Raw genomic sequence first — 21,942 nt, forward strand, 5'->3', positions numbered from 1 at the left:
GATGTCTTGTGAGGTTTGAGCTAATTCCTTTGGGCAGAGCAGTCATTCCCTATGTGGACAGAAAGAGAAAAGAGGGAGGGAAGGAAGGAATAAAGGAAGGAAAGGAGGGAAGGAGGAAGAAAGAAAGAGAAAAGAGAAAGGAAGGGGGAGGGAAGGAAGAAAGAAAGGGAGGGAAAAGGAGGAAAGATGGAAGGAAGGAAATAAGTCTTTATTACAAGCCTATTATATGCTAAACACTTTAAATTATCATCTCATTTGATTCTCACAACAACTCTAGAATAGGTGCTACTATTATCATTATGTTACAATTGAGGAAACTGAGGCAAACAGAGGTTGACTTGTGAAGGATTACACACATTGTAGGTGTCTAAGGCTGGACTTGAACTCAGTTCTTTATGTCTCCAGATCTGCACTGTCCATTATGCCACCTAGTTACACTCCTCCCTCCCCCCCCCAGGATAGGTACTATGTTTTTTTCCCTCCTTCCCCCAGGGCCCATGACAGTGCTTTTGCACATAGTAAGAAGGCAATTTGATGAACTTCACCAATTCCAGCAAACTGAGCCAAAGAGGTGAGCTGTCTCATTCAGTTGTGTTTGACCCCTCGTGACCTTCTGGACCATATGGTTCACAGAATTTTCTTGACAAAGTTACTAGAGTGGTTTGCCATTTCCTTCTCCAGTGGATTAATGCAAACAGAGGTTAAGTGACTTGCCCACACAGCTAATACAGGTCTTATGCCAGAATTAAACTCAGGTCTTCCTGATTCCAGGCCCAGAGTTCTACCCAGTGCACCATCCAGCTACCTTGAAGAGAAGCACAGGCAAATGAAAAGAAAATAATTCCAGAAGGGCAGATATGTCTCTGAAGAGATATGTAACATGTAGAATCATAAAATTGTAGAGTTGAAAATTTAAAAATGAACTTCTCTATAGAAGAAAGACTATGGAGTGACCGAAGAATCATTATAGCTAGGGTCTGGGCCCAATTCTTACTATTAATTTACTTGCATGACTTTGAGGAGTCACTTCTTGGGGCTTTGCTTTTCTCACCTGCCAAACAAAAGGTCTTTACTAGAGAGAATTGGAGTAGAAGACCTCTAAAGTCCCTTTCAGCTCTGAAATAATACGATCATGCCATTTTTAAACCATCTGTCCTGCCTCAAGCCTCTTGCATCTCTAACCCATCCATCCTACAGCTGTCAACCAGCATTTATTACACTCCTATTATATTCTATGTACTGCCAAAGTGATTTTCCTAAAATATAGTTTTAATTATGTCACCTTCAACTTCCTGCTTTACATCTTTGCTTGAATATCTATAAGACCTTTCAAATTCAGTATGTCAAAAACCAAACTGCTCTCCGCACCATTCCCCTGGCAAAACAAAACAGTCCTCTTTCTTCTTGACTTCCCTATTTCTTTGAAAGCCACCCCTATCCTTCCATTCAGTCAGGTTAACAATCCTAGTAAGCCTTCTATTCACTAACATGGCCCCTACCCAACTTCAGGCCCAGGCTGGTTATCCCACCCTTTGAAAAGACCCTCATTCTTCCAGTCCATTTTCAATTCTTTGATAAAGGCAGGGAGAAGAGAAGGAAATGAGGCACAACCATTCTCCTCCCTCTCCCCTGTACGTCCACAGTTGGCACTGCCTGAAGTCACTGCCTATGTATGGTTTCATATCTCTGCCCCTTGGGTTCTTTATGCTGGCTTTTATACCCTTATTTTAGGGATGTGTGTGTGTGTGTGTGATGGATGAATAAATGCTATCACGTACGTTTGTGTGTATACATACACACACTCTATATCTATTTTATACATAGAGATTATATTTTATGTACTTAAACACACACTATAGCATTCATTCATTCATTCATTCATTCATTGAAAAGGATAGTTCCATAGTGGCTGTAGCTGCTGTCTGTACAACTGCTGGGTCTCTCAGTTCATCTTTTTGGCTCTGATTTTAACTTCCCCCAATCAAATTCATGGGCAGGTCTAGGAATAAACATTTGTTACACAATTGTGTCTCTCCCTCTCCTCTTCCTTTCATCTGAAAAGTAAAAATGGACAAAAGACTAAACAGAAAATCTGGTACCATTTCTAACTTTGAATTGCTCAAGTCTATTTACATTGCTACATTTCTCTTGACTCCTGTGTTTGTATTTCAAAGTATCTATTAAGCCCTGGGATCTTAATCAGGAATACTTGAAAGTCCTCTATTCCCACCAAAAGTCTACCTTCCCCCTGTAAAATCATAATCATCTTTGCTGGGTAACTTATTCTGGTTGTAAGCTCTTTGGAATATCATACTCTAAGTTCTCCTCTCCTTTGTGGTGGTAGTTATCGGGGATTATGTGATTCTGACTATTGACTTCTTGGTATCTGAGCTTTTTTCTGGTTGTTTGCAGTGGGTTTTTTTTCTTTGACCTGGAGGGTCTGGATTTTGTCTATTACAATCCTGCACATCTTCATGTTGGAGTTTCTTTTGGGGGTGGCAGGTGGATTCTTTCTATTTTTACTTTTCCCTCTGGTTCTAATAGGTCTGGAAAGTTTGCACTGAAAAATGTTATATAGAACTTTTTAATAGTCAGGTTTTCCCAGTGATACAATGATTTTTAGATTATTTCTCTAGCAATTGTTTTTTGATAGAGGATTTACTTTTCTGATACTTTCAGTCATATTATTATCATCATCATCATCATCATTTAGTATTTCCTGTTGTCATTGACACCTCTCTGGTTCAATCTTAATTGTCAGGATGTCTATAAAGATTTTTTACCTCCATTTCTAAGCTTTTAATTTTTCATTCCATTTTTTTCCATTTGAGTCCTCATTTCCTTTCCCCTTCTCTTTACCATTTTATTTCATATACAAGATCATGTTTCAACTCTTCTTTCATCTCCTCTGGGAATTCCAGCAGAGCCTGGGGCAAATCTGTGGTTTTCTTTGTGGACTTTCTTTTAGAGGATGTGGAAATACTCTCTTCTTTTAAGATTGCTCTCAAGAATCCTTGACTTCTTATTATTTCTTTATTGGCAAGTCTTTTTTTCTACTCTTACTTCCTGAATTGGGACTTTGTATCAGGCTCAGGTTCTGTGCCTTTCTTCTTAGAGGAACAACAGAATCTTTTTTGTTGTTGAACTGTATTATCAGGGGTCTCCATAATGAGCACAATGTTCCTCAAGCATTTCAGAAGCAGCTGGACAGCTCAATATGCTGGGCAAGAGTATACAGTTTAGCTTGCACTAGGTTGTGGGATGTGTGAGACTTATCATTTGTGGTAAGCCTGATCACTCTTCAGATTTTTCCTCCAGGCTTCTGAACCCAAGTTCATGGTCAGAGTGAAGTCCTTCACCAGACTGTTTAGAAGGCTCCTGTCTCCCTGCCCCCTCATACAAATTTGGGTTCTAGCCTTTCCTGGCTTGCCTGAAGACTTATGTGCTCCTGCCCTTCTATATGCAATAACAATAATATATGGTCATATTGGGCACTTGGTGCCCATAGTCTTGTATGTCTCTTTGTAGAGAATTAGGTTGTAAAAATGCACTTAATTTCTCTGATTTCTTTTTATTTCTTGCTGCAGTGCCCTTTTAATAATGTCCTCTATGGAGTAGGTGGCTAAGACCTGGGTTTTTCTGCTTCCACTAATTCTACCATCTTGAGGAGATTGACTTTTAGTTGTTCTTCCCTGGAATGCTGTTCTTCTCCCAGCTGAAATAATTCCATGAAGCCTCCTCTGAAGATTCTAAGCCCATTCTGTTTGACATTTAAAGTCCTTGACAATCTGTCTCCAGCCTCTCTTTCCAGATTTATTTCCCATGACTTGCCCTCAATCAATGTTCTAGCCACTTTTTTCCTATTTTTCCTATTCCCTGTACACATTTTATCTCTCCTCTCTGTGTTTTGTGAACACTTAGTCCTCCCCATCCCAAACCTGGGCACTTCTTCCTCTTCATCTCTGTCTTTTGGAATTCCTGGATCCATTCAAGGCTCAGCTCAAGATTGTGATTCCCCAAATTGTTACCACCTATAAAGGTGCTATATATAATCTGAATATATTTTGTATTTGCTTATCTGTATATGTTTGTTTTTCACCAATAAAACTTAAGCTGCTTGAGATTAGAAGCTCTTATTTTTGAATGAACTAAAAAGCATTTGTTAATTACTTTAAAAAAATGTTTCCAATTCCTAGTACAGTATCTAGTCCAGAATAAATACAAGCATAATAAATGTTTGTTGAATTAATTGAACATGTGAATGTCAGCATACTGACATTGTTTGACTTGTCAAAATACTGGGTTGGAGTAGATTATAATTTTGTAAATTGTTTTGATTCCCATATTTTTAAAAAAAATGAACTTCCTGTACTCATTCAACTAGAAGGGAAATAAATTCTAGAAGTTACTATGTATATGCTCATAAGAAATAAGAAAAATTTATTTCAATAGAATATATGGTTTTACCAAACTTTTTTTTTCTATCCCTTGACAACATCCTGAATCCTCTAAAAGTATGCATTTCCCAGGTTGAAAACCCTTGGACTAGATGCCCTGAAGGTCCTTTCCAGCTCCAGCATTCTATTTAGCCTGGCTTTTAAAACCCAGGTCTCCAGGCAGCTAGGTGGCACAGTGAATACAGCACCAGCTCTGGAGTCAGGAGGACCTGAGTTCAAATCCAGCCTCAGACACTTGACATACTTACTAGTCGTGTGACCTTGGGCAAGTCACTTAACCCCAATTGCCCTCCAAAAAAGGCAAAAAACAAAAATAAAATAAAACCCAGGTCTCCAGAATCCAAGCCCAGTACCTTTCTGCTATATTGTACTGACTCTCATATACTGCTTCTCCCCATTATAATAAGCTTTTGGGGAAAGCCAACCAATCAACAAACAGGAATCATGTCTTCCTTTTCTCTTATTCCCTACTTTGAAACATTTGAGACTAGGCATCCAGGAAAGATTATTGGAAAATGAATTTTATAAATCATTGAACTAACTTTCAGCTTCAGTTCAATATTCTCGTTGTTAGTGTGCTGCTCCTCTATGCCCTCTTTGTGTCTGTGAGGCTTGGATCTGCCAGAAGCAGCACATCTGGAGAAGCAATTTTATCAGGATCATTGATATGATCAGATTGTTCAGAATTAAAGGGCAGGTGGTTTCCATCAAGCCCCCACCCCTTTCCCCCAGTGAATTTCCCCACCAGGGTCTCCCTTCCCTGACTGATGTTTCAGATTTTCCTTTTCCTCTCCTTCAGATTACTACTTGATATTTACCTATCCAATGTTGAAAGCCTGCCTGCTTAGACACCTGTTGTTCAAGTGTTTTTCAGTCACGTCTGACTCTTCATGACCCTGTTTCAGTTTTTTGTTTTGTTTTTGCAAAGATACTGCAGTAGTTTGCCATTTCCTTCTCCAGTTCATTTTACAGATGAGGAAGCTGAGGCAAAATAAAGTTAAGTGACTTGTCCAGGATCACAGATTTAAACTCAGGTCCTTCTGACTCCAGGGCCAGTACTCTATCCACTGTGCCACCTAGCTACCCCTAGATGCTTCGACATCTACTGGGACACATACCGAACAAATGGGAGACCTAACACTGTTGATGTCAGCAATTTAATGAAGTGGTGATAAATGACAGTTTTAACAGTAATAAGGCATCTTAAAAGAGGCTTCTTAAAGGCATCTGACTAGATCAGAGGAATAGTTTTATGTTGATAGCAGAGCAGGCTCCTTCTCTCCCAAATTCTGGCCATGTCCCTGAGGGGGCAGTATGTCCCCACAGCCTTAGGAAAAGCTTGGAATGCAGGGGGTTACCATTTCATCCCCTAACCTTGAGAAGAGCTAAACAATGACTCATAGACACCATCAGTTGCATAGAAGTAATATGGCCTTAATGAATGTAAGTGCTGTTTAAAATATAGATGGCAACTTTTTGAGAAATAAAGGAGAAATAAAAGAGAAGCATGTAAAAATAAAGCCAGGACATTGACAACAATGTCCTAAGCTAATCAAAGTGGCAGCCTCAAGCATAGGTGACTACCCAGTCAGTATAAATAATGGGGCACCAGGAAAGAGCAAATTTTTCATTCATTATTCTATCCCTGAGTCCAGCACTCTATTCTTAGGGATTCACTCCCAGGTATTGTTTCCTGTGATATTGTGAATAAAAGAGGACCGGATTTGGAGTCAAGAGGACCTGACTTTGAATCTTGGTTTTGCTGGTTTCTCCTCGTGATGGGTTGCTTGAACCCCAGTTTATAAAATCACATCTTTCCCTAGCCTCAGAGCATTATCTCTGCCCACTTCTCCCCATGCCAGTACTCTGCCTAGCAAACATTCATGATCAAGCCCTAGACAAATGCTTATCTCCTCTGGATTCAGTAACAAGCTGCACCTATGAATCCTTCACTAAATTATATATAAGTAATTCCCTAGCTCATTATATACATCCTGAATCCCTCGTTATGTATGCCTTAGGATTGGGACATATGTATACTCCCAACATCCATCTTGTCAAACATGACACTGATGGGTGGCAGCTTGGTCAGCCTGGACCACCAGCTGACTTGTGATGTTTCAAGCCTAAAGCCACACCTCTATGCAGCCCTCCTCAGGCTATTTCCCAGTGAATTCTGGGCAATACGAGTGCACAGTAGTTATTAAAAGTGTATGTTCCTTTAAGAACTGACCACTCCTTAACTCCTCCCTAATCCCACCCTGACTCACCTAGTTAACATATTTGACACAGGTTCTACTATAGATTATCCTATATAAACTTTAACTGTATCTCTCTAAGGTTGCAGATTCCCTAAGAACTCTTGCCCACTGTATAGCATAACAATAAATCTTTGCCACCTTGACCTAGAGAATGCTTGAGTCTGTGAATTCATTCTAGACTGCTTTCCAGGGACTCTGGTTATTGCAGTTCCTGGACTCTCTAAACTCCCTGAACCCTGTCTCTTGTGTGTCACTAGGTAAATCATATCAATTTCCTGAGCCTGTAAAAGGTGGAGGCAAGCTATAAGATCTCTAAAGTTCATTTCAGTTCTAAATCCTGTGATCTCTGGGTAGGATCAGATATTATCAGGGACAAAGAGAGAGGCAGTATGCATAGTGGATAGAGAGCTGGCCAAGAAGGCATGATTTGAAGATCAGTCTTTGACATATCCTGGTCTTCTGATTCTGGGCAAGTCTCTTAACTGCTCAGTTCCCCAGACAACTTTCTAAGATTATAAATTCTAGAGAAGGTGCTAACATGTAGTGGTAAAAGTATTTTGTTTTGTTTATCCAGGAGTTCTGTATACCAGTGAAATCACAGGTCCAGTATCTATCCCTATCTAACTATTAATACTTTTTAGCAATAAAAATTGTTAAAAATTCAATGTCAATTGTTTGACCTCATGATCCCACCATTTTTAGTATACTTTGGAAATGTAATCAGAAAATTAAAAAAAAAAACCTCTTCAAATATTTCCATGATAACATTATTTGTGAATGTAAAAAAAAAAGGAAACTATCTAAAAGTTGGAAAAATATCAGAACTAAATCAACTGCGTTACCTTAATGAAATAAAAAACTACAATGCAATTAGGACTAATGTGAAGAATATAATAAAAGCTGGAAAGAAATTTATAAAATATTAAAAAATGAAAAAAATAACCCAGGACCACAAAAGTATGCATATTAACCATGACATGTAAAAGAAAATGTGAATAAGAATGAACAAATAGTCCAATAGAAAGTAAGATGAAATGACTGAAAAGCTTTTGTGATATTTTGTCATGAACTTAATGTAAACAGTTACTAAGCAAGTTTAGTTAACCATTTTGATGGTTGATATTAAGTTCATAATAAAGCATGTTAATGTTGCCTGAGCCCCTGACATTCCCTAGATGTTGATCATGGATATCTGATAGTGTACAGTATAGACACACACATTACCCAGAACCCCCAGTTTCTGAGGCTTTAATGACTTTAGAAGGAGCTTCAGCAGAGGCACAAGTCTGAGACAAAGAAGTGTGACTATACCAGGGACCACACTTTTCCTACCAAGCTTGGAAAGGAGTGAGGAAAAGAGAAGGTGTGACTGATCTGATGAGAGTAACAGCTGAGGGGAGGGCCTAAGGAATGGAGAAATTACCAAAACCCAATAACTTCAATGGTTCTTGAGAGCAAAATCCAGCTCATAATGTATTTCTCTCTGGACCAGCATCAGGGAGAGAGTGTTTCTTAATTTAGGAAAACTTCTTGAGTTTTATACAAGTACTGTATCAAAATCCTGTAACTACTTAGGATATCTAACCAATCCCATGTCCTCTCTCTGTGGCTATCTGTGCGGACTATGGGTCTATGATATTTTAAATTAAAAAAAAAGAAATGATCCATTAAAAATAATTCCCAACTTTGGGGGCCCATTTGTAATTTAATTACACTCAGTTGTGAAAATTTATTCCCAATATTTGGAAAGGTAGGTAGAATCCTGACCACTGAAACTAAATTGCTTCACTCTCCAGTGACTATGAATAACACAGTTCCCAACATTCCAGATGTTTGCAGGAATGTCCTAGGATCTCATCTCTGAGTTTTTACTGAAACTTAAATGAGGAATTTGGTACAACTCATAATGATTTCTCATTAAGTAATTCACTACCCATTAAGAAAAGAGCAGACGTTTCTGACTTGAATGTTCAGTTATCCACAGGAATGTTTCTCTCTCCTATATGAAGTCATCAATCGAAGTGAATTTGTCATTTGTCCAGCTTGCCATGTAGAAAAAGATAGTCTCTTAGAATGAATGAATCACAGTCTATTATTATAAAGTTCTGCGGTAAAAGATCCTGAGTTCTGTCCCCCTGAAATAATGCAAGACATTTCTACCAGTAACAAAGTTGTTTTTTCCCCCTCATTTAAACTGATATTCTAACAATATACTGAAAGCTGTATATATCACTATTTTATCCAGTTTTTAAAATTGTGTTTATTATGATCATTTTGTTTTTCAATTAGAATGTTCAGGGATGAACGCAATTTGCAAATATACTTTTCCCCTTTCATTTAACATTTCTTTTCTTCCCTTTAAAGGATGTGCTTTTCCACCCCAACAAGTGAATTTGAAATTCATTTCTTTCAATATATATTGCTGGTGCTCATTAGAACATCTGTGAGATTTAATGAAAGCAGTCAATGCTGAGTAAAATATTAAGCCAAATCCCTAACCTTGTATTTAGGGGCAAGGGAGGCGGGAATTAAAATACCCTCAATCATAATATGAAAAGACTTCATCTGAACATTTAAAAAATCCTAGCAATGTTGGTCCTGGCATTCAAATACCCTATGAAGGAGGACCACATATGTTTCATTTTAGTCTTTTTATCCTCCTGGTACCTAATCCATAACAGGCACTCAAATGCTTGTTGTTTGATATGTGCTGTACTCTCATGTAAACTACATGTGTATACACATGTATACACACAGAAATTTTAAAAATTGCAAAGACCAATAGAGAATAAAATTTGTTTGGCCTTCCTTATTCCATCAATTCCATTTTCCTTTGACCAGGATAGTTAGAATTATTTACTACTTGTCATTTAAGGAATGTTTTCTTAATGCATCACCCAAAAAGTGAACCTAACATGGACCTGCTTGGCATAAGAAGACTAGAAAGGTGAATATCTGAGAGGTTCAGAAACCTGTGGAAGCCAACACAGAAATGTGGGAAATCAACCTTTCTGATTCACAAGTTATGGAAAGGGTTATACTTCAATAAATAGCTGGGAAGAAAGCAGAACTCATTTGTGTCATCGTCAAAGGGCACAAAAATTTGTCTAAAATTTTACAAATTAGTTACAGCAATCAAATGTTGGTTGATTTGGACACTATTATGTGGCTGTACAAATACCATTTAGGTTTTGATGTATGTAATATTACTTATAATCACAGCAACAACACAATTTGTATCATCCAATGTTCTTTTCTTTACACTTGTTTTAAGGCTTCCTATGAGGCTCTGAAGACCAACTTGGATAGATCCCCATGGCAGAAATGTTACAGAGTTATGTAATAAGGCCATACGTTCTGTCTCCCTAGGTAATATTAGGAGCTGTAATATTAGAAAATGTAGCAGCTCCTCATAAAATATTTCCCAAATACTTAAACAATAAACACATTTATATAGTAAAAGTACTTTGGAAAAGACCTTAAACCATCCAGATTGCTGAGTTCCTACCAAGTCATTCAGGACAAAGCTTCTGGCTTTGTATGCTTAATGTAAAAGTCTGATTGGTTCAAGTCAGAAAAGCGACACTTTTTTTTTTTCAGAAAATGCTTCCGAGAAAAACATTTATAGGATCATCAATCAATAAAGAGCTAGAAAGATTTAAAGGTCATCTAGTCCAGCTCCTTCATTTAACCACAGATGAGAAATCTGAGACCTTGAGAACTGGTAAGTGATGTGGCCAAGGTCACATCACACAGTTAGTAGGTAAATGTGAGAGCTTGGAGACCCTGTACTCCTTACACTGTAGCATGCTGTCTTTCATTAATTTCTTTCTAAAATTCGCACTCTCCCCACCAGTTATGATATGTATGCATGCATGCATGTATGTGTGTACATGTATATATGTGTGTATTTATATAAGAGCCTGAAGACCAATTTACTTAGGGGAAAAAACAATGAAAAATAACCCTCAACAATGTATTGAACTTTAAGTGCCCAAAATGACAACTTTTACAAATCCTTACCTTCATTTATTGCCCCCATTTATTCTGCACACAGCCAACATACTATTCTTCCTAAGATGATACTTTCATCATATTACTATATTGTTCAGAAACCTTTGATGATTTCCCGACTCAGATAAAGCCTAGTTCCCTCAGTATAACACTCAACGTGTCCCATAAAAGTCATCTCTAACCCTGTCCCCAGCCATTTTGACCTTAGGGCCCACTATTCCTTAACCTGTACTTTCCACTCTAGCCAATTAGGTCTTCTCCCTGTCCCCTCAACACATCATGTTCATTCACACCTCTGCCCTTCTTTGCTCATGCTATTTTTTTCTTACCTCCTCTTGACTTTTCTAAACTTTCCTACCTATTCTTGATGGTTTAAACTGGTCCTCGGGTCATATTTAGGTTCCAGTGGGGAGGAACAAAGGCCTCTCCTCTAAGAACATTAATTCTCACTGAATGGGGTCAGTTAAGAAGTCAAACTGAGAGCAAAGAAACCTAATAGAATGAACTGAAGAATTGAGTCTGACTTTCACCAGTTGAAAAAGGCTTCTTCTAACTATAGAGTTAGTGGACCAGAACCTGATATGGAAGGGTTACACATGCTTCACAGTTTGTCCAAGGTACTTCCACTCAATGGCATAAGGACTCTTCTAGAAGCAGGCTCTCTAGCTTTTCTCATGTAGGGATCATGCATCATTTAACTTCATGTGCCATTAAAATTATAAGCTCCTTGAGAACAGGGATCATATCAGCTCTTCTTCCTATATCATTCAGACAATTCATATAGTAAATGCTTATGATTGAGTAATAAATGAATATGAGTAAGTGAATAAATGATTCATTAGTAAATTTTTCCTCCCTCGTGAAGCCAAACAGAATAGAAGAAATTTAAAATGAAGAAGTTGAAACTGATGGTCATCTAAATGAATGTCCCCCTTTGGAATTTATTAACCTCAGTTTATTTTTCCTAAAATGCCTGATGTATTTGGTAATTCTAGGGCTGATCAGTTCTTTGTTTAGAGCTGCAACAAAACCATCAAGCCAGATGGGTAGGAGCTGCACCAACAGCTTCCACTGTGAATTTCTTCTTTTGTCTTTGCAGCTGGATTTCTGGGAAGAGCCAGCCCAAGTAAAGTGACCTTGAGGATCAAGCCAATCCTGACATTTTCAGACACCCTAAAGAGGAGGTGAGGTTAGGGAAATGGTAGCTCAGTTTGGATTCTAGAGTAAAAATATGAATTTTGAGAAAGAAGCCTTCCTTTAAAGTTAAAGTTTGTCCAGGTGTCACATAGAAGTCAACCTTGATCTATTTGTTCGGCAGAAATATAAAGGAGACTGAAGATTATAAACTGTGTCTGGAACTCATTGTCTAGCTATTATCAGAACAAATCCCATTCTCTCATAATGGACATCTGTTAAATCTTCCACTGTTAATAGAAAATGTTGCCTGTGGGACATAGACTTTTATGATAGAGCCATATCTTCAGTGATAAAACCTCTTCTCAATCTTATTTTAACAAAAAGGATTGTATTTGTATCTCGTTTTCTTTGTGGGGAAGGGATTATGACCAGAAAGTATCTGGAGTGTAAGAGACATTGTGGAATAATAAAAGACTAATTAAATTTGAGCCCTTCATTCTCACCCCCATGTCCACTGAAATTAATGAAGTCATCCTGCTAAAACCACATCACTATTGGGAGAAAAAAAAAAGGTAATTGAGAAAAAACTAATGAATTGCTTATTGGCATTACAAATTCTCTGATATCCAAGCATCAACTATCAACAAATCCAAGTAGCATGAAAGAAAGATACAATTTGGATTTCAGTTTATTCCTGTGTCTCCCCTTATGTCCTACTCTGTCTGCCTGACCCTCTCCAAGATCTTTCTATGGATTCTTCATGACCAGAACAGGAGCAAAGTTATATTTTCCATCATCCTCTTGTTGTGTCCTTAAGACCAATCAAAGAGGAGTCAAAACAGGACCTTGTTTCTGAGGTCAAGGTATTATTAGGACATATCAATTTAGAAAGGAGAGCTAGTCCAAGTGTGCTAAAGAAGAAGACAGACAGATTATAAATAGCCCCAAGCCACAGACTATCTGTTCTTACATGATACCCAATTCCTAAATTCTAACTACTCCTTAATCTTATTGCATGCCTCCTCTTTGACTGCCTGCATTCCTGGAAGACAGTCATTGGTTCTATCTCTTCTATAGAGGAAAACAGAAATCGTAAATTGGAAAAAAATAAGATTAAGGGAGAATTAAAGTTGGACCTGTGTTCAATTTTATTTAGGTAAGAGACTGCCTAACTAAGTTAAATGATTTCAAGTCTCCAAGCCCCTAATAATGAAATCTTGAAGTACTGAAAAAATTTAGACATGTTCAAAGAACCACTATAGGAAATCTACAAGGAACTATGGAGAATGAAAAGTGTCAGAAGGTGAAGACAGACAAAAATTACCACACTTTTCAAAAAAGAGGGAAAGGAAGAATTCTGAAAACCATAGACCAGTGAGCAATACTATTGTCTGTCAAATTTCTAGAATTGACTATTACACAAACGATTGTGTGGAAACAAAACAGTAATAAGGAGCTTGTACAGATTCACTAAGAACTCCATGACAAACTGACCACATTTTCTTTTTTGGTGGCATTATTTGGCTAGTGGACAAAAGACACTGAACAGATAAGCAGTAGTTAGTATATCTTGATTTAGTCCAGGCATTTGTCAGAGTCTATTGTATTACTGTGAACAAGACAGAGAAATGTGGACTAAATACAATTAGGTGAATTTATTGCTAGCTGAATAATCTTTACCCAAGCAAAGACAAGCATATCTCCTACTGACCATGCCTTCTCAGTTGCAGTCATCTAGCAATCAATTAATCAGGATTAAACATCTATTTCATGCCATGCACTGTTGTAGGTGCCAAGATTTGTTGTATTTCGTTGTGTCTGACTCTTCTTGACCTTGAGGATCATATAGCCCATGGGGTTTTCTTGGTAAGATACTGCAGTGGTTTGTCATTTCCTTCTCCAGTAGATTAAGGCAAACAGAGGGTAAGTAATTTACCTTTGGGTCACAAAGTTAGTAAGGGACTGAGGCCAGATGTGAACTCAAGACTCCCTGACTCCAGGTACAGTGTTATACCCAATGAACCACTCAGTTGCCTCATATGTCTAAGATACAAAGATGAAAATAAAACAGTCCCTGATCTTGAGAAGCTTAAACTCAAGAGAGATACTATCTATTCCTACTATCATTCCTCCTCCTCCCCCTACAACTAGCTAGAGTTTATATAGTATTTAAGCATTGTAAAGCATTTTACAAATATCATGTGATTTGATCTCATTGACCACCCTAGAAGGTAGATGGCCTTATTATACCCATTTTATAAGTGCAGAAATTGAAGCAGGCAGAGTTTGAATGACTTGATTAAGGTCGCACATCTAGTAAGTATCTGAAGCAAGATTTGTACAAGAGTCTTCTTGATTCCAGGCATACTGTGCCTGGTGTGCCACCTAGCTGCTATGTATACACACATACATACATATATACATGTGTCTATATTTATGTTTATATACATACTACATATATACATATATTTACATAATTGTGTGTTAATGCATAAGTATTGCCTATATGTATATAAACATGCATATATATATACATGCACCATGTGTGTATGCATGATATTAAGGGAATATACATGAAATAAATGTAAAGTGTTTAAATACGAGGTAGCTACTGAGGTAAGGCACTAGCAATTTAGAGGATTTGGGAAAGGAATCAAGTTGGATAATAAAGGAAGTTAAGAATTCCATGAGGTGAGGATAAGAAAAGACTATATTCCAGGCCAGAGGCATAAAGATGAGGAATGAAGTACTGTGTATGGGGGGCAGGGGTGGGCATATAACAGAAAGAAGGCTAATTTGGCTCTGTCATAAAGAATGGGAAGAGATTTAATTAGAATTATATTGGAAAGGGAAAGCTAGGTGGATAGCTATAGAGCACCAGCCCTGAAGTCATGAGGACCTGAGTTCAAATCCAACCTCAGACACTTAACACTTACTAGCCATGTGACCTTGGTCAAGTCACTTAACCCCAATTGCCTTGCCTTTCCCCCTCCAAAAAGCAAAAAAAAAAATTTAGGTTGGAAAGATAGTTTGAGGTCAAGTTGTGAAGGGCCTTAAAAGCCCAACAGAAGAGTTTTTGTTTTAGAGGCAGTAAGAGAATGAAAAAATTATTTGAGTAGTGGAATGATACAGTCAGATATGCATGTATAGAAAATCACTTTGGTAGTTGTGTGGAAGACAGAATGGATTGGAAAGAGATGGGGCAAGGAGAGCAACTAGCTGGCCATTGTAACAATCCAGTTAATAGGCTTGAATTTTGTGGTATCTCTTGATTTTGTGATGTCACTGGGACATTCAGTTTGAAATGTCCAATAGGCAGTAGTTGGTGATGTAGGACAATCGTGAGACCTTAGAGACATCTTAGTTTTCCAATATCTTTGCAAGCCGTTGCCAAGTACAATTGTTTTCCCCGCTAATTTCATGGTTTTTGTCTCATTTCTGTATCTAGTACAATTTATCTAGATTAGGTCTTCCCCATGTCTCATCTATACGATGTCACAGAACAATTCCTGTTTCCATTTCTCTTCTCTTACCTTCACACTAGGGAGAAATCTTTGTCAGAGATCTTTTAAGAGTATTGGTCTGATCATATTCTTTAAAGACTCTCTGACTCCTATTCCCTATAGGATAAAATGCAAATTCCTTATTTAGCTATTTAGGTTCTTTTACAATCTGACTGCAATCTGCTTTTCTAATCTTATTTCACACTGTAGCCCTTTACACACTCTACACCCAAACTGTTGTATTCTCCTTTCTTCATCTCATCTTGTCTTTTGCAGCCCCTGTATATTTGGACGTATCAGCTCCCAAAATTGGAAAAAGACTTTCTCCTACAATTTTACCTCTTAAAATAATTCTCTTCCTTTGATATTCAGCTCATGTACTCTATCTTCCTTTAGGCCTTTCCTAATATTCCCAAATCTCTTATACTTTTCTGATGCCTCTTATGTACTTTCACATATTCCTCATTTTATGGCTATTCATGGATATGTTTCAATTAAAGTTCTACTTCAGGACCTCAAAATGGTGTGGAGGTGACCATATGTTCTTAACAGCTATGCTAGTAGACTTCAAGTTCTGGAAATCTCTACTAACCTGAAAAGGTTTCAAATCTGATCACATGTGTGTGGTCTAAGGACCAGAAGGACTTATAGGATTAGATTGGTTGAAAGGTAACGAATCTTTCCGTCACAGGAACTCTCAAAGAACTACCAACCAAGTTATACAGCTGTTGTGATCCATATCAATGCAGAGATTATCTTCAGAAAAGATATTATGGTTCTATAAATATGAATGTATCTGTTTTCTCCATCCTAATTATCCTTTTACTATATTGTAAGCTCCTCTGGGTTATGTGTGTGTGTGTGTGTCCCCAACATTTAGCAAAGTACTCTGAACAGAGATTATATGGGAAAAAATGTATTTAATGAAACTGATATGAATTGAATTAAATGATCAATGTCAACCTAGAAGAAAGTCTCTGGATACTCTCTATAAGGTTTCCAGCCTTGCCCCTGTCCTGTTTGACACCTCTACCTTTGATGAAAACATCAAAGGACCATTTATCAAAATTTTAGTTGCCACATTAGTGGGAAGGCTAGCTAATAGGCTGGATGACAGAATCAAGATTCAGAAGGGTCTCGGCAGGCTAGAATGGCTGGAACTAATAAGATGAAATTAAAATGGAAGTCCCACAGTTAAGTTCAAAAAACTTAACTTCAAAAGCTCAGGATAAAGTCAACCTGACATTGTAGTAGTTTATGAAAAAAAAAAAAAACACTAGTACATTTTCTTGACTGCTAACTCAAAACAAGTTGATTATGGGATGGGACTGGCAAAAAAAAAATTGCATCATCTTAGGTTGCATTAGCATCAGTGCAGTGTTAAGAAGGTAATAGTTTCACTGTCTTCACCTATCAGACCATATCTGGAATACCGTGTTCAATTCTGGTATCTGTATTTTAGGAAGGACAATGACAAAGTAGTTTATTTTCAGAAAACAGTAACCAGAATAGTAAAGTGTCTGGGGAATCAGTTAATATGAGCAGGAGATAAAATAAATGGAGATATTTAATATAGCAAAGAGAAGATTTCAGAGAACCTGATAATTTAATTCAAATGTGGATAGGACTGTTAGGTGGAAGAAATAGCCATAATCGCTGTTAAATATCAGAAAGCAGAACCAATGGGTGGCCATTTGATGGAAAGTGATTTCAGCTCAGTATTGCCCAACAATCAAAGCTGAGCCTCAAAGAAATCAACTGCTTTGTGAGGCCATGAAAGAGCTCCCACTGGAAATATTTAAGCAGGGGAAGGATAATTATATGTCAGAGATTGTAGAGTCAATTCCTATATTGGGTGAGAAATTTGCCTTATAATTGTAACATTTAAAAAAATACTGAACCCTAACTCTGTGTGGGATTAGTTTTGCAGTGTCCTCATTGCCTTTGTGCAATGAGCTATCTCTTTAAAGTTTTATGTTGAGTTAAGACTACTCAGAGTTCCAAAAGAAAGTGTTACTTTGAGAAACTGTTTCTGGGATCTAAGTCTGACTCAGCGTGGAGAGAAAGTAGCCATTATGGGATTTTGAACATGACAAGCTGCTATACGCTGGGGAGATATGGACATCAGGACTGCTATATGATTTGGGGATGAATGTCACTTATCTGACTTTGGACAAATGAGAATTTGGATTTTAATCACGATTTAGTTGGTGTTATTTGCTGAGATAATCCAGAATCTTAACTCAGAAAGTGAAGAGGAGAAAGTGGGACAAGAGGAGAAAAGGGAGAATATGAGGATGGGGTAAGAACAGATTTCAGAAATGCATCAGCTATCTGGAAGCCATAAGTGATGGATACCACAGTTGCTGTTGATGAGTAAGTCTAGCTGAGTAGAAATATAATTTGGAAGTAAAGAAACAGAGAATTCACTCAACAGATCAACTACTTTTGCTGAGATGCCAAACCCAGAGTTAGTCAAGTACAACATAGATCAACTGAGTTTATCAAAAGGAACATCTATTCAACACAAAAGTTACCTTCATCAAGGATACTGGAAAGTTCCTAAGACAGAAAGGGGGCACCCAGATGTACAGTTCTAGAGTTGTGAGTTACCCTAAATACAGGGATTTCCCTTATTCATGTACTTCCTTGAAAGATTTCTGTATGTATTTGCTATAACATATGAGTACCATAATAGTATTTATTTTTCTTTATTGTTAGTTATGTGGTTATGCTTAAAATATAAAAGTCTCATTAATGTGAGTGGCTGGTTGTATAAATAGAAACAAATTTCAGAGGCTGAGTAATTAGCATGGTTAGAGAAATATATTCCCTCAAAACAAGGTTACCCCTAGAGCCCTGAGGAAAAAAAAATTCCAAAGGTAACCATGGTTACTTTACAGGGAAACTAGATCTGTCAGTGTGAGGTCAGGTTGAAGTAAATGAGCTAACCCAGACAGTAAGGCCACATCAACATGAAAAAGGTATAAAGCACAGTGAATCAATAAACATTTATTAAGTACCTACTATGTGATTGGAGAAGAAAATGACAAACTACTCCAGTGTCTTTGTCAAGAAAACCCCAAATGGGGTCATGAAGAGTCAGATACAACCAAAACCCTGAACAACCCCAAAATGTGCCAGACATTTTGTTAAGGGCTGGGGATGCAAAAAGAGGCAAAATATTCTCTCTCCCCTCAAGGAGTTTATAATCTAATGGGGGAGAGAACATTCAAATAAAGCAAGCTATAGATCAGATAAGTAGGAAATAATTAAAAAAGGGAAAGCACTAGAATTAAGAGGGGTTTGGGAAGACTTCCAATAAAAAATATGGGAACTTAATTGGGACTTAAAGGAAGTCAGCAGATGGATTAATAGTTTTAGACATACCTCATATACCTGGTACATCTGAAAAGGGTTTTGGTTGACTTTTAGGGAAGCCTGACAATGTTCAATGTTAGAAAATATGGTATTTGAAAATGAATTCTGAACATGAGAAAATCTTCAGAGAAATTTCAGGAAGTCTGGTGGCTCCCTAGAAGTATTTGGGAATTGAAGGGGGAGGAAATATTCTGTTTCTACAGAGTATTGATCTAGAGAGTTGACCTTTCTAGTAAAGTCAGAGAGGGAACAAGTATGTTGTGCTCAAGTACTACCCCCACTTTCCACATGTTATCTATGGGATCAGTAAGGCTTGGATGAGACATACTCTTCACCTTCAGATTAGAGATTAAGATCGGGAAAGCACATGAGATGCCACTTAGTCAAATCCTTTATTTTACAGATGGAGTAAGGAGACCCAAAGAGGTTAAATGGTTTGCCCAAGGTGATACAGGTAAGAGTTGAGATGAGATGTGAACCCATTTTCTCTGATGCCAGCCAGAGTCATTGCCTTTTCCACTATACTATGATGCCTCCTCTGTTGGATTTCCTGCAAAGGGTTTCATACTTCACTTTCTGTCTGTTCTCTTCTTCAGCCTTGACCTCTGTGCACAGGGTCATACATTATGAAGAATTACAGATTAAAACTGTCCTATGTAATCTTTTTTGAACCTTGCCTTACTTAAACTGGAAGCTAGAGTCATAATTTTCTTGACTATGATAGATCTTTGTTAAGATCCCCAGGCAGAAGAGACTTGGCATCTAAGCTCTGTGAAGGAAGGGATCCATCACAAATGTTGCCTAAATTTGTTAGCTTATCTACCATGTGCATCTTTCTTTCCATCAGCCAAGGTAGATAATGACTAGGAACTAAGTGCCGGGGAGTTGCTGAAGGTAATTAAAATAATAGCTAACACTTAAATAGATGTTACCAATTGCAAAAGCTCTTTATGGAAATTCTTTCACTTTATCTTCATAACTGTGTACTAGTAATCACCTCCCATTTTATAGTTAAGGAAACTGAGGCTTTAGAGAAATTAAGGGAATTGCCCATGTTCATGCTGCTAGTAAGGCAGAATTCAAAGGAAGATCTTCCTGATCCAAAGTCTGGGGCCCTATCTACTTAACAGGCTCTTTCTACCATGCCAGGGGAGGTTGCCAGAGCTAATAATTGTCAGAGAAGAGAATCAGACCCAGGTCCTCCCGAGTACAAATATAGCACTACCTGCTATCATCATGCTACCCCTCATACAGCAAGGGCTTCATGTCAGTTATTGGGAAAAGAATGACAGCATAAGCAAAAATGGTTCAAACCCCAGGCTCTCCATGACAGGTTGAGTAAATCTGTGAGTGGAATTAAAGATATCCTTGGGGACATGGCTTAGGCCCCTGCATGCCATGATTAGGGTTACAGATGTCCAGAAAAAAACAAAGACTCAACAAGTTGTTGTTTTTACCTATAAGAGTACAGATATTAGGAGGCATGGGAGTGAAGAATGGAGTTGGGGAAGATAACCAAAAGTTCATCTAAAAGGCAGGAGGGCAGGGAAGGCATTTCAGTTGCATCTCATCCTGGTAAGGCTATTTAGCAAAGGAAATTGAGATGCTGCCCCAGACATTTACATCTAGATGTGCATTCAGATGATTTTTTGAATGATCCTAGACAGCATGAAGGACCTTCCCTGGAGTATACCTGCTCTTGAAAGGAACTCTCCACTCATGTTGTCCCTGATAAGGATATTTCATGGAGCAACAGATTGAAAGAATTTAATTAATTTTGGGGTGGCAAAGGCCAAAAAAACTTTAAGCTTCTGCTAATGCATTTATCTTATGTAATAAAGAAAGTAGACTTGCCTAATCCTCTACTCTGACATCCTCTCCTACCCCCTCCAACTAGAATCCATTAAAGAAACATTTCCATTTGCAAATAGGTTGAAAGGTCCTCTAGTCTACCATAGTTCTTTTAATTTGTACATATGTCTTGACAGGTGCTACAGACAATGAATGGGTTGAGTCCAAAATTGTGTGCATTACATTTGGGAAACTGAGCGGCACTTTCAAAGATACCAGTATATAAGGCCATCTATCTTTTTAAAACCCATATCCTTCTCGCAATACCAAAGGAATGCAAATCACAGTATACTATTATTTCAGAAATAAACAAAATTGCAGGTGACCCACACAGTATGGAAAGACTCATGTGGATATAAGCAAACCACAGCATTGTAGTTTATATGAGACAAAGATTTACATACAAGAAATGGAGTAAAATACATCATTAACTAAGTGTATGACTAGGAAAGAAGGTGGACTAGTTCTGCAAAAGAATGAAAGGCCATTGATAGGTGGCTGCAGAACTACATGGATCCCCTTGAGATTATGGAGTAATGGCTTAAAACATCCTCAGATCACCCAGAATCCATACCCACATAACATAATCACTTCCATCCAGTGAATACTCTCATACTATACTTACACACACCAAATTGATTCATGGTCTTTTGAATACTCAAGTTACCTAATCATTCTCTATTTCTGTACTATTAAACTCTGTTCACAATATACCCCATCACAGTCACCCAGTGGTCATCTTCCCTATAGCCTACTTCACTAATTAACAGCAAGCAGGAAATATCTTGATGTTTTCCTCTAGTCCAGTGGGTGACTCACTATTCTGGGAAGCTCTAATCTTTCTTCTTCAGCTTGATACACAAATGCCTGCCTTTCAAGATGGGCATTCCCAGGGCTTAATAACATACTTCAGATCAGTGGTGTCAAATTCAAATAGAAATGGATGAAAAGGAATGAGCTACAGATTGACTTAGAAAATGATAAATTAACATTATGTTTGTTGTACTATATTTTTATTTATTTGTTAAAAATTTCTCAATTATATTTTAATCTGGCTCTACCACATTTGGGAGGCTGTTTTTTTTTTTTCCTGGAGTTTTGCCAGTGGCCAGTTGGCAGAAAATCCGACACTACTGCTTTAGCTAATTAGCCTTAATATTAATTCATATGTGGACAACTGAGAGCTGCCTGGACTTCTCTGTTGTCTTATAATTACAATTAAATTGAGGACAATAACAATAATATCTTGCATTTAAGCCTGGTTTTGTGTGTGTGAGAGAGACAGAGACAGAGAGAGAGAGAGAGAGAGAGAGAGAGAGAGAGAGAGAGAGAGAGAGA

At 37.7% G+C, this 21,942-nt stretch overlaps 1 protein-coding gene across 1 annotated transcript in view; it reads right to left on the minus strand.

The window, feature by feature from the left end:
* CLSTN2 (calsyntenin 2) overlaps nt 1-21,942 on the minus strand; it is a 982,335-nt gene that overhangs the window by 718,296 nt on the left and 242,097 nt on the right. The gene's annotated exons all lie outside the window — the stretch shown is intronic.

Source organism: Petaurus breviceps, unplaced genomic scaffold (assembly GCF_028583685.1).
Source record: "Petaurus breviceps papuanus isolate PSGF00001 unplaced genomic scaffold, PetGlider_PUasm1.0 90604, whole genome shotgun sequence".
Lineage (NCBI taxonomy): Eukaryota > Metazoa > Chordata > Mammalia > Diprotodontia > Petauridae > Petaurus > Petaurus breviceps.